Source organism: Haliotis rufescens, unplaced genomic scaffold, assembly GCF_023055435.1.
Source record: "Haliotis rufescens isolate VD_foot unplaced genomic scaffold, xgHalRufe1.0.p SCAF_19, whole genome shotgun sequence".
NCBI classification, from domain to species: Eukaryota; Metazoa; Mollusca; class Gastropoda; order Lepetellida; family Haliotidae; genus Haliotis; species Haliotis rufescens.
The window spans coordinates 17,094,269-17,108,151 of NW_025963879.1; positions in this window are offsets into that span (position 1 = coordinate 17,094,269).

Below are 13,883 nucleotides of genomic sequence, written 5' to 3' on the forward strand. Positions count from 1 at the left end.
AAATGGAACCAGCCATATTCTGGTTACACATTCCGTCAATATGTGCAATGCCTGTCACGAATTCAGTAATAGAGAGTGAGTGAGTGAGTGAGTGAGTGAGTGAGTGAGTTTGGTTTTACGCCGCTTTTAGCAATATTCCAGCAATATCACGGCGGGGGACACCAGAAATGGGCTTCACACATTGTACCCATGTCGGGATTCGAACCCGGGTCTTAGGCGTGACGAGCGAACGCTTTAACCACTAGGCTACCCGACCGCCCCAGTAATAGAGAGTCAAGACCAATATAACATCACTCGGTGTTGTTTATGGGGCAGGGGAGGTCGGGTAGCCTAGAGGTTAAAGCGTTGGCTCATCAGTGCATGGGTGCACAGTTTAAACTAATAATGCAAATATAAATAATTCATTCGAAAAACAATTTGCTTTTGCGGGCACAATAATACTTAATTTTGTCACCAAATAAACTAAATAATTCATTATATGTCTTTTATACCATAACATTATTAGTACGCTTCTTGACGCTGTAGATCCGGGATAGAATAGGTCTTCAGCAACCCATGCTTGTCGTAAAAGGCCATTATGCATGTCATAAAAGGCGACTAACGGGATCGAGTGGTCAGGCTCGCTGACTTGGTTGATGCATGTCATCACACCCCAATTGCGTGGATCGATCATCATGATGTCAATCACTGGATTATCTGGTTCAGACTCGAATATTTAAAGACCGCCGTCATAAAGCTGGAATATTGCTGAGTGCTGCGTTAAACAAGAAACGAACGAACGAACATAACGGCATTAACGCATTCACGTTCTACTCCGCGTGTGAATACAACACGTCAGGTAGACGCGGGTGAGACATTTACCTGCACAACATGACGTACATGACGACAGTGCCCAGTGTATGGCATTCAGAATGTAGTGATTTAGGATTTAAGGTTTTTGTGTATAAACATTTGATTCCTTTAAGAAACGCGGAATTAAACCAGTTTCTGGACTGTTTCGAAAGCGATTTGATTTTGTTTCAACATCGCTAAATTATGATCATCATCTAATAAAGTAATAACATTAATAACAATAATTATCCATCAGTTGCATTGCAGGCGTAATCCTCTTTGTAGAGTTTTGATAACATTTGTCGATGTGAGCTTAACGTATACGTGATACAGTATCTTTAAGTGACATTTTGAAGCTGTAGCATTGATGGGGACAAAGTTGACTTCGGATTTCAAATTCTTTGAAACACAAACTGAAATCCAAATCATAAGTCTGTCTCCATGGATACAGTGACATCAAGATAGATCATTAACAGAAATATATCTTGAACTAATGTGAACTACAAGATTTGTCTTCTTAAGGATAATAACACTAAACTGAGTGAGTCAGAGTGAGTGAGTGAGTGAGTGAGTGGGGTTTAACGCTGCTTTTAACAGTATTCCAGTTATATCACGGCGTGTCAGCTTAATGTGGGAGGAAAGCCCGAAATGATGCAGGTCTTAGACGTTTACCACTTCGGTGAAACCCACGAGCACGGGTACGGTGCTGACAAACCTAGAAACATAATCGGGGCGAACCGGGATTCGAACCCACAATCATAGGTTTCTGGCGTGCCCAGAGGACGCAACCCTGCACAGCGAATCGCATCGCCTGAGACGACTGGGCCACCCGTGCCCCCTAAACTGGTCAGAAACGTACACAGACACGGTGTCTTACCAAAGGACTGTTTCCTCAGCACAGCGTTCATCGAGATGTTCTTTACCAGAATGAGGCACTTCATCTGCACAAATCTATATATGTACCTCATCCTGCTTATCTTGTTAAACACTGATATATGAGTAATTGAAATGCAATAAGAAGTCACGTCCAAAAAAAACATTCCGTGTAGGGGCGATTATTTTCGCCCAGCGTTGATCTAAGGGTGCAGGAGTTGTTTGTCACGTTACTATGACGACGTGGTTCCTATATCAACTGAAGTAAAGTCGGTAGTTAAGTAGTTGTTCGTGTCCGGCTGTAGATCACTTCAAGAAAGATAAACGTGCTCTGTGAAAATGAAAACGGGCCCTTGCTTGTCTCGTCGTGAGTGCACTATTTAGTTTGTGAATGTATTCATGATAGTCTTGTTAACTATTTCTTTCTCTCTTTTCTCGTACCGTCAATTCGTGTTCGTATTTTCCCGCCAAAGCAAGGTTAACGATTGCATGTTGTTTATATCCACAGTGATATGTTCGAGCTATGGCCTGTGCAGTATGCAGTCTGGGTGAGACTAGGCAATATTTGGCAGCATTATTGGACGCGAAAGTATTTTTACAATATTCCAATAATATGGACTTCAAACATTGTACCTACGAGGGGAATCGAACCCGGGTCTTCGGTGTGACGAGCGAACGCTTTAACCACTGGGCTTCGCCGAACAAATTTTGTTTTGTTTGTTTGCTATTTTACGCCGCACACACGATATTCCAACTTTTTCTTCTGTTTATAGTATGCCTTTGTCTATGTTATGTCCTCGTACAAATAATGCCTTCTGTTACACATGCCTTAAGACCACCCAAACCTTTTTTTTACAGGGCTTGAACACAAAGCTTGTAAAAGGGTGCCACACATCGTAAATCTAACTTACTTAATTTTTGTTTGGAGAAGACAGGCTCTTCATACGCAACACCATGTCTGTCCTATATACACATGAGGGGGCACGGGTGGCCCAGTCGTCTAAGGCGCCGCGATTCGCTGTGCAGAGTTGCGTCCCTTGGGCACGCCTGAAACCTATGATTGTGGGTTCGAATCCCGGTTCACCCCGATTTTGTTTCTAGGTTTGTCACTCGTAAACATCTAAGAGTTGCATCACTTCCGGCTTTCCTCCAACATTAAGCTGACACCCCGGGATATGACTGGAATACTGTTAAAAGCGGCGTAAAACCCAACTCACTCCCTCACTATACACATATGAACTGTACGCCTGGTCATCCATTGGTTATACTAAAACAACATAGGGTAGACCCGTCAGTGCATTCAGCCATGACCTATATTTTTTTAAGGTGTGTGACAATTAGGACGTGTCACTAATTGGGGGGATACCGTACGCCTAGACTTACATCTAGACTCTAAAATGAACATATTTTACAGAATTTTTTTTTATTATTAAATTATAGTTATAAAATAAAATAAAAAGGAGCCAAGTGATTTTCTTCATTTTTATACTGCAGTAATCTAGATTTGCCAAATATAGTGAGTGAGTTGGGTTTAACGCCGCTTTTAACAGTATTTCAGTTATATCGCGGCGTGTCAGCTTAATGTGGGAGGAAAGCTCGAAGTGATGCAGGTCTCAGACGTTTACCACTTCGGTGAAACCCACGAGCACGGGTATGGTGCTGACAAACCTAGAAACATAATCGGGGTGAACGGAGATTCGAACCAACAATCATAGGTTTCGCGGCGCCTTAGACAACTGGGCCACACGTGCCCCCTGCCAAATATAGATTTGCATAAGCTGTATTGGATATATTTGTTTCCGCGTCTGTATGACAGACTACCGCATGGCACCAAGGCTAAGTTTCTCATCATGAAGTTATCACCGCTAAGGACATGCTCCTTACAAATACAAACGGTAGTATCGGGTGACTATGACGTCACACCATGATCAACCTATACCATTGGCATCTCATGCACGGGAAGGTGAGAATGATTCAGTTTCCTCTTCTCTGTTAGTGACGTCAGAATAGAGAATACAAACCCTAGAGCATGGTACCGTGTTTCAGAAAATTATGTATTTTAATATTGTCTTGACTATAAATCATCAGTGTATTTTTAGGTATCATTGTACACAAGCATTGAAATGTTCCACAAGAAACGGCCATAAACATATAGAAATGGTAACGAATACAAAATCCATTATGAAGGCCTGTCCCCATATAGCACTATAGCACTTACTGGCGTATTTTGTCACCGTCGTGCCAAGGTGAGGTCAAGAGGGACGGTCATTCACTGGTCAATTGCATGGTCATCAATGGCCGATCCAGTGGTGTTGTGTCCTTGTTGGCGAGTCCGATCTCGTTCGCTCTCGGCTCACAACGAGGTTGCCACCAGCTCTTAGTAACAATCGCTGATCGATTCATATCCTGTTTGTAAGAGATTGAACAGAGTTTAATGTATTTTCGATGGATGGTGTATTTGCGAGCTGATTAAAGAGCACTTTGGATGGTAATCATCTTAATGCGCCATGGCCCGGAGATTTATGGCTGAGGTATAAGGTGGTCAACTCGCCGACAAGCGTTTGAACAACAGAGTGGCGTTGAAGGAACGTTCGTGATATACATGTATATGCACCGTTTGAAAAACACCAAATGGTCACTTGAGGCTGCGTTTCTGTTTCATGCGAAGAACTAGACTTTCATGGTTGACTTGTTATTAGTTTGTTGGCCTATGCGAAAGCAAACCTCAGTATTTTCAAGAACATTCTGCATGATGCTAAGACACTCCAGGGGGGGCATGGGTGGCCCAGTCGTCTAAGGCGCCTCGATTCGCTGTGCAGAGTTGCGTCCCTTTAGCATGCCAGAAACCTATGATTGTGGGTTCGAATCCCGATTCTCCCCGATTATGTTTCTAGGTTTATCAGCACCATACCCGTGCTCGTGGGTTTCACCGAAGTGGTAAACGTCTGAGACCTGCATCACTTATGGCTTTCCTCCCACAATAAGATGACACGCCGCTATATAACTGGAATACTGTTCAAAAAGGCTTTAACCCCAACTCACTCACTCACTCACTCACCCACTCAGACATGATAGATCAGCTTCCCACTGCTGGTCCACAGACACCATGGCGCAGTTTAACAGGGATACCCCACTCAGTACACTGACTCCGAGGCGATCAGTGCTTGTTTTCTCTCAATAATGCTGAGCGCCAGGCAGGGTAATATCAAGTACCATCTTTTTACGACTTTCTGTATGACACGGCTAGGACCTAGATACGCTGAATACGTCTCTTTCATTTGAAATCTAGACAGCAATGAATTTGAATCTTAAAGAAATCACCTTCGACTGACTAAAGTGATAGTAATGACAACCAGGCGTCGAAGCGGGACACAAGGTTTCCACCCAACATTCGCAATGCTTGTGGGTTTCACCGAAGTGGTAAACGTCTGAGACCTGCATCACTTCGGGCTTTCCTCCCACACTAAGATGACACGCCGCTATATAACTGGAATACTGTTCAAAAAGGCTTTAACCCCAACTCACTCACTCACTCAGACACTTCAGACATGATAGATCAGCTTCCCACTGCTGGTCCACAGACACCATGGCGCAGTTTAACAGGGATACCCCACTCAGTGCACTGACTCCGAGGCGACCAGTGCTTGTTTTCTCTCAATAATGCTGAGCGCCAGGCAGGGTAATATCAAGTACCATCTTTTTACGACTTTCTGTATGACACGGCTAGATACGCTAAATACGTCTCTTTCATTTGAAATCTAGACAGCAATGAATTTGAATCTTAAAGAAATCACCTTCGACTGACTAAAGTGACAGTAATGACATCCAGGCGTCGAAGCGGGACACAAGGTTTCCACCCAACATTCGCAATGCTTGTGGGTTTCACCGAAGTGGTAAACGTCTGAGACCTGCATCACTTCGGGCTTTCCTCCCACATTAAGCTGACACGCCGTGATATAACTGGAATACTGTTAAAAGCGGCGTTAAACCCAACTCATTCACTCACTCACTCATGCTGTGCTGATTTCTATGTTGGTGTGTTGCTCAACTATCCTCTTGGACACCTCGTGTATGTAACAACGTTAATTCTCTTGCCAGTCTCACTCTTGAGTGAGTTGGGTTAAACGCCGCTATGGACAACAATCCAGTTATGTCACAGCTTGTGGGAGGAAAGCCCGAAGTGATGCAGGTCTTAGACGTTTACCATTTTGGTCAAGCCCACGAGCACGGGTATGGTGCTGACAAGCCTGGAAACATAATTGGGGCGAACCGGATTCGAACCCACAATCATAGGTTTCTGGCATGTCCAAGGGACGCAACTCTGCACAGCGAATTGCGGCGCCTCAGACGACTGCGCTACCCGTGTCCCTAATTCACTTGTGATGTTAATGGTACAAATGTTGATTGTAAAACATTTTCTATTCCAACGAGGTAACAAAGAAAATAGCTTAGACTCAGAGATTGATCGTATATGTTTCAAAACATAGAAAAATAATTATTATCTCATTGGTGGCAAGCCAAGAAGGTGGTTTAACATCCCTTGAGGATATTTCCAAGAATTGTCGGTCCTATGCTGTTTAATATCTGTTCTGAAAAAGATAATATTCGACTTCAACTTCGTGTTCATTAGGCGAAACTGATTTTCTTGAGCGAGATAGAGAGTGAGGAGAGAGAGAGAGAGAGAGAGAGAGAGAGAGAGAGAGAGAGAGAGAGAGAGAGAGAGAGAGAGAGTGAGATGGATGAAACGATGCTTTTAAAATAACAGTATTTCACATATCACAGCGTGTCAGAGCTTAATGTTCGAATAAAACAAGAAGTGATGGGGGACTCTAGACTAACATCTAGTCCCTGAAATGAACATATCGTACAGAAAAAAACAGTTGTTCAGTAATCTTAATAAAAATATAATAAAAAGGGAGCCCAGTGATTCTCTTCATTTTCAGATACTGCAGTAATCTAGACTTGCCAAACAATATAGACTTGCATGGGCTGTATTTGATATATATTTGTATCAGGGTCTGTAAGACAGACTAGGGGGACTCTTGTAAAGGTGTTTAGTTAAAACCAAATGAATGTTATGAACGAATCGAAAATGCCATAACTATGTTTGTATTGTATGAAAATGACACAGTACCATCAGCGTCAAATGCGAAGATTTACAAAAAAAAGTGAGACTTATTTCATGGATATTATAAAAACTGGAAGAATAATTTGAATATTTCCAAGACTAAAGTATTTATTTTTGACGGATCTGAAAGGGATTACAAAAACCGTTTTATTGTAGGTAAATGTATTCGAGGAGATGTGTAATCCTATAAATACCTTGGTGTTATCTTGCAAAAAAGTTATCAGAACAAGCCACGAAAGTAATATATTATATTCCATGCCAAGGTATTTATAGGATTCCACATCTCCTCAAGTATATTCACCAACATTGAAACTGTTTTTGTAATCCCTTTTAGATCCGTCAAAAATATATACTTTAGTCTTGGTTTGTGAAACGTCCGCACCTGTTCTTCTCTGTACTGTACAAGACGGCGATGCATCCGTTATTGTCGTTCCCCATTCGATACAAGCTTGTGTGTACTTCTCTGTACGTTCTCTGTACAGTACTAGGTGCGGATGCATCGCCATCTTGTACAGTACAGAGAAGAACAGGTGCGGACGTTCCACAAGACTGTACTGTACAGAAAACGACAAGTACGGATGCATCGCCACCTTGTACAGAAGATAGAACGACAAGTACGGATCACCAGATTGTACAGTTCTGATAACGACAAGTACGGATGCATCGCCAGATTGTACAGTACTGATAACGACAAGTACGGGTGCATCGCCAGATTGTACAGTACTGATAACGACAAGTACGGATGCATCACCAGATTGTACAGTACTGATAACGACAAGTACGGATGCATCACCAGATTGTACAGTACTGATAACGACAAGTACGAATGCATCACCAGATTGTACAGTACTGATAACGACAAGTACGGATGCATCACCAGATTGTACAGTACTGATAACGACAAGTACGGATGCATCACCAGATTGTACAGTACTGATAACGACAAGTACGGATGCATCACCAGATTGTACAGTACTGATAACGACAAGTATGGATGCATCACCAGATTGTACAGTACTGATAACGACAAGTACGGATGCATCGCCATCTTGTACAGTACTGATAACGACAAGTATGGATGCATCACCAGATTGTACAGTACTGATAACGACAAGTACGGATGCATCGCCAGATTGTACAGTACTGATAACGACAAGTACGGATGCATCACCAGATTGTACAGTACTGATAACGACAAGTACGGATGCATCACCAGATTGTACAGTACTGATAACGACAAGTACGGATGCATCACCAGATTGTACAGTACTGATAACGACAAGTACGGATGCATCACCAATGTTGGCATCACACATATATATTGTTATGTTGGCATGAAACATCTATATTGTTATGTTGGCATGAAACATCTATACTGTTATGTTGGCATGAAACATCTATATCGTTATGTCGGCATGAAACATCTATATTGTTATGTTGGCATGAAATATCTATATTGTTATGTTGGCATGAAGTATCTATATTGTTATGTTAGCATGAAACATCTATATCATTATGTTGGCATGAAACATCTATATTGTTATGTTGGCATGAAGTATCTATATTGTTATGTTGGCATGAAACATCTATATCGTTATGTTGGCATGAAACATCTATATTGTTATGTTGGCATGACACATCTATATTGTTATGTTGGCATGAAACATCTATATCGTTATGAATTACCTTTATGTACTACAAGGCAGAGGAACAAAACAACCTCTTTACCAATTTCACTGTCTTAAAATATAGGATGTAGCCCCTGCACTCAGTCCCTCAGTGGAACCATACATGTTTGTGCTATTCGTGCTCTGAAGAGTGACATCAACAACTATATTACCTGATGGCGAGGAGCCGTTGAGGGAATCTGCATGACGTCAACAATTTACTGTGACGTCATATGTCAACACAGTGCCACAGGACGCGTGGAGTCATTATTACATTACTATGGGATGCTATTAACTCACTTATCTTGGACACATAAATAGAGGATATTTCATGTGTCGAGTGAAATATCATGTTTCTCTCATCGAGTGACGGGGGAAAGGAGATATTTTCACGAGTGGCGAAAGAAGATATTTCACACGACACACGGAATATCCAATTAGTTATATACGTTTTGTGTAGTTGTCTACCGGAAAAATAAATTATTTCATTACAAATGTGAAACCTTGAAAGGTACATTCTCCCTACCCAACACACAGGACAGTTCACCACCCATTGTATTTGCGACTGAAAAAGTAGGTTCGTGTTTGCAAAATCTTAAAAAAATATAAACAAAAGTAACAAAAAATAATTAAGCTCACGAAAATTCTGTATCATACACATAGAAATGATTATATACAAACTCAGCTTCAAAACATATTCTTGAAAGCTACGAGACCGCTGTTCAAGAAACAAAATGCAGTGTGGTAGACGTGACCAAAACGCGACCACAGAACATAAATAGTCACTAGCAAGCTGAGGCAGTGTTCATATCGTGTACAGTATTGATGAACTGCATAGTTGCTTTCAGCTCAGTGATTGATTATTTACCAACACCTCTAATCGATAACAAATGGTCTAATGTTGTATAAAATTTTCACTGCTTGCAAATATCGACGGTCTCTAAAACACGGCCTCACGACTGGCTGAGACACGTCACGATTCCCTCCAAATAGAGCTTTGGAGGCTGGTTTGAAACAATACGACGTGTGTACCCTGTCAAGGCGGTAATAAGTCATACATATACCAGCTGTTAGCAATATTAGCATCGTTAGCATTGTCAGTAATAAATAATTCTGGACGTGATATGTTACCACGTGGTGGTTATGATAGGATCTGATCGCAGTCGGCGACGTTACGAAAAAATACTGCCCTGATGTCATGAAGATAAGATTTGTGAATTTAGTCGAACACCGTTTTGTCGTACTTTGATGTGTCGTAAGGAACGTCTGTCTCGAAGTAAAAGCTTGGTTACTGCGTATTCCCTTTTTATTCATCATTTTCGATTGTTACGAACCTCGGATAATGCGAAAAATTTACGTAGGTCCATTTAACTTCGACACAACAGTGTTTGACTTATAAAGACGAACCATTTGAAAAATCGGATATTGTAAATTTACAAAAGAGAAATCATTGATTGTTTTCCACATGACATTATGCCCCAAATCATATAATTTCTCACATAATTTAGTCGTTTTTGCAAATATTCACAACAATATTGACCTGTTATGACACTCATTGGAAACTTCACTAACGAAGTAATCCAGTATGGAATAACTAGAATGTTTTCAAATGGCGTGTCTGTATGTTTAAGCGTCTGTTTACTACTAGCAAACCACCCGTATAAAGTCCTCTGCAACTCTTATACTACTAGCAAACCGCCCGTATAAAGTCCTCTGCAACTCTTATACTACTAGCAAACCGCCCGTATAAAGTCCTCTGCAACTCTTAGACTACTAGCAAACCGCCCGTATAAAGTCCTCTGCAACTCTTAGACTACTAGCAAACCACCCGTATAAAGTCCTCTGCAACTCTTAGACTGCTAGCAAACCACCCGTATAAAGTCCTCTGCAACTCTTAGACTGCTAGCAAACCACCCGTATAAAGTCCTCTGCAACTCTTAGACTGCTATCAAAACACCCGTATAAAGTCCTCTGCAACTCTTAGACTACTAGCAAACCGCCCATATAAAGTCCTCTGCAACTCTTAGACTACTAGCAAACCACCCGTATAAAGTCCTTTGCAACTCTTAGACGACTAGCGAACCACCCGTATAAAGTCCTCTGCAACTCTTAGACTAATAGCAAACTACCCGTATAAAGTCCTCTACAACTCTTAGTCGACTAGCAAACCTTCCGTATAAAGTCCTTTACAACTTTATAGCAAAGCACCCGCCCGTATAAAGTCCTCTGAAACTCCTAGACTACTAGCAAACTACCCGTATAAAGTCCTCTGCAACTCTTAGACGACTAGCAAACCACCCGTATAAAGTCCTCTGCAACTCTTAGACGACTAGCAAACCAACTGTATAAAGTCCTCTGCAACTCTTAGACTGCTAGCAACCTACCCGTATAAAGTCCTCTGCAACGTTTAGACTACGAGCAAACCACACGTATAAAGTCCTCTGCAACTCTTAGACGACTAGCAAACCGCCCGTATAAAGTCCTCTGCAACTCTTAGACTACGAGCAAACTACCCGTATAAAGACCTCTGCAACTCTTATACTACTAGCAAACTACACGTATAAAGTCCTCTGCAACTCTTAGACTGCTAGCAAACCGCCCGTATAAAGTCCTCTGCAACTCTTAGACTACTAGCAAACCACCCGTATAAAGTCCTCTGCAACTCTTAGAATGCTAGCAAACCACCCGTATAAAGTCCTCTGCAACTCTTAGAATGCTAGCAAACCACCCGTATAAAGTCCTCTGCAACTCTTAGAGGACTAGCAAACCACCCGTATAAAGTCCTCTGCAACTCTTAGAATGCTAGCAAACCACCCGTATAAAGTCCTCTGCAACTCTTAGAATGCTAGCAAACCACCCGTATAAAGTCCTCTGCAACTCTTAGAATGCTAGCAAACCACCCGTATAAAGTCCTCTGCAACTCTTAGAGGACTAGCAAACCACCCGTATAAAGTCCTCTGCAACTCTTAGACGACTAGCAAACCACCCTAGATTGCCTTCTTACCATGACCATGACATTAGAGTGTTCTCCGGTCAGAAGATCTTACATATATTTGTATATAAAAACAATATATAATATATTCAGGAGCATACTTGATAAATTCGAACTAGAAAAAATGTTGTTTCACTTATGTGACATATTATCGAAACCAAATTATATTCATACGTATTTAAGTAACAATAGATATATCCCTGATACAGGGGGAAACTGTTTGGGTGTCAAAAGACCATGTTAGCCCTTGCCATCAACGCCACTAGTAAATTTGTTTATTCACGATGTATGTATACGGTTCCAACTAAACAAGTATTCTGCGATGTAAATATCTTTTAAGTTATTTTAACACCATTACAAAGCGTTTAAATACACTTTAAATTGCATCTCCAAACATTTTCACTGACAATAGTTCCAAATATAGGAAACAGGACTCGTTTTGCAAATCACAATAACAAGTCACAACGGACATGTACACACTGTCGCACCCACAACCAGGCTATCAAAATATGATTAGGATAAAACAACAAATATAAAAAAACCCGCCATGATATGATTAATTATTAATTGTATTGAGCATTACAGATATTAAACTAATAATAATTCAAACTACACGGCCTTAAATATTGCATATTTTTTAAGCAACGGAAATATATTCCGAATGCCAACACAAGCCCTAAATACGGTGACAGTCACATGTGTTTACATACCTGTTCTGAGATCAGATGCGGCAGATTTGGACGTGGGAAAGGTATGCATTGTGCGGTAAGCTTGACTAGTTTAAGGCAACCGTGTTCTGAAACCATCCAAATCTCTCGGGACTCACTGCACCGAACCAGCAAATCGGCACCTGCTGTATTGTTGCTATGGCAACAGATGCAAGCTACCATGGTATCTACGTCACCTTGACGTCAATGTATAATCGACTTGATTACTCTGTGAAATTTGCACGTGCTGTCAAAGCTGTGTTCGGCGACGAGCTCTCTGTCAGCGGTATGCTGTATCGATAGAGCCTGCAATTAGCTTGGTGCTCGGTCGACCTGAAACCAACTAGAGTTCGATTAGCACGTGCTCTGTCTCTTTGGAAATGACAGTAGGTACAGGCAGTCAGGTAGCTTGAGTGTCCTGCTGCATATTAGAAAATAACAGTATTGATGGTGAAACCCCATTAGACGCATGCCAACGAATGAGACGGCTGGTCTAAGTGCTCTCTTGCAGAGGTTTAATCGCGAGGGTCGGTAGGTGTTTGCGTGCAGCGGGTTGGCATACACGATCACATATTCAGGGTGTTGGAGAGGTGTGAAAAAACGAAGGGTATCTCAGTCGGTGTGAATTGTAAATGTCATCGTATGGAGCAGGTTGTGTTCAGAAGTGATATGGAATCTGGTGTGTCAACAGGAGGAATAAAGGTGATATTCTTCCCCTTCCTTGGCGTATATATTTCTCCATATCGTGATGTAACACTGTTCATGTGGCTGATTGTGAAGACTGGAGACTGGCCAGTGTGACACCGTGTCTGGAGCTGAACATCTACTCCTGCCACTGGGGTCCACGAAGGGGTCTTGTAGAAATACTGCGGTTAGACTCCGTGCATAGGCATGTTGTTTCATGTCTCACTATATGGGAGATGTGACGTATATCTCGTACCATGCACTGTGGTAGATGTGACATATATCTCGTACCATGCACTGTGGGAGATGAACACGACCCATATATCATTTCATGCACTGAGGGAGATGTGACATATATCTCATATCATGCACTGTGGGAGATGTGACATATATCTCATATCATGCACTGTGGGAGATGTGACATATATCTTATATCATGCACTGTGGGAGATGTGACATATATCTCATATCATGCACTGTGGGAGATGTGACATATATCTTATATCATGCACAGTGAGAGATGTGGCATATATCTTATATCATGCACTGTGGGAGATGTGACATATATCTCATATCATGCACTGTGGGAGATGTGACATATATCTCATATCATGCACTGTGGGAGATGTGACATATATCTCATATCATGCACTGTGGGAGATGTGACATATATCTCATATCATGCACTGTGGGAGATGTGACATATATCTCATATCATGCACTGTGGGAGATGTGACATATATCTCATATCATGCACTGTGGGAGATGTGACATATATCTCATATCATGCACTGTGGGAGATGTGACATATATCTCATATCATGCACTGTGGGAGATGTGACATATATCTTATATCATGCACTGTGGGAGATGTGACATATATCTTATGTTTTGCACTGTGGGAGATGTGGCATGTATTTCATATCATGCACTATGGGAGGTGTGATGTATATCTTATATCATGCACTGTGGGAGATGTGGCATATATCTTATATCATGCG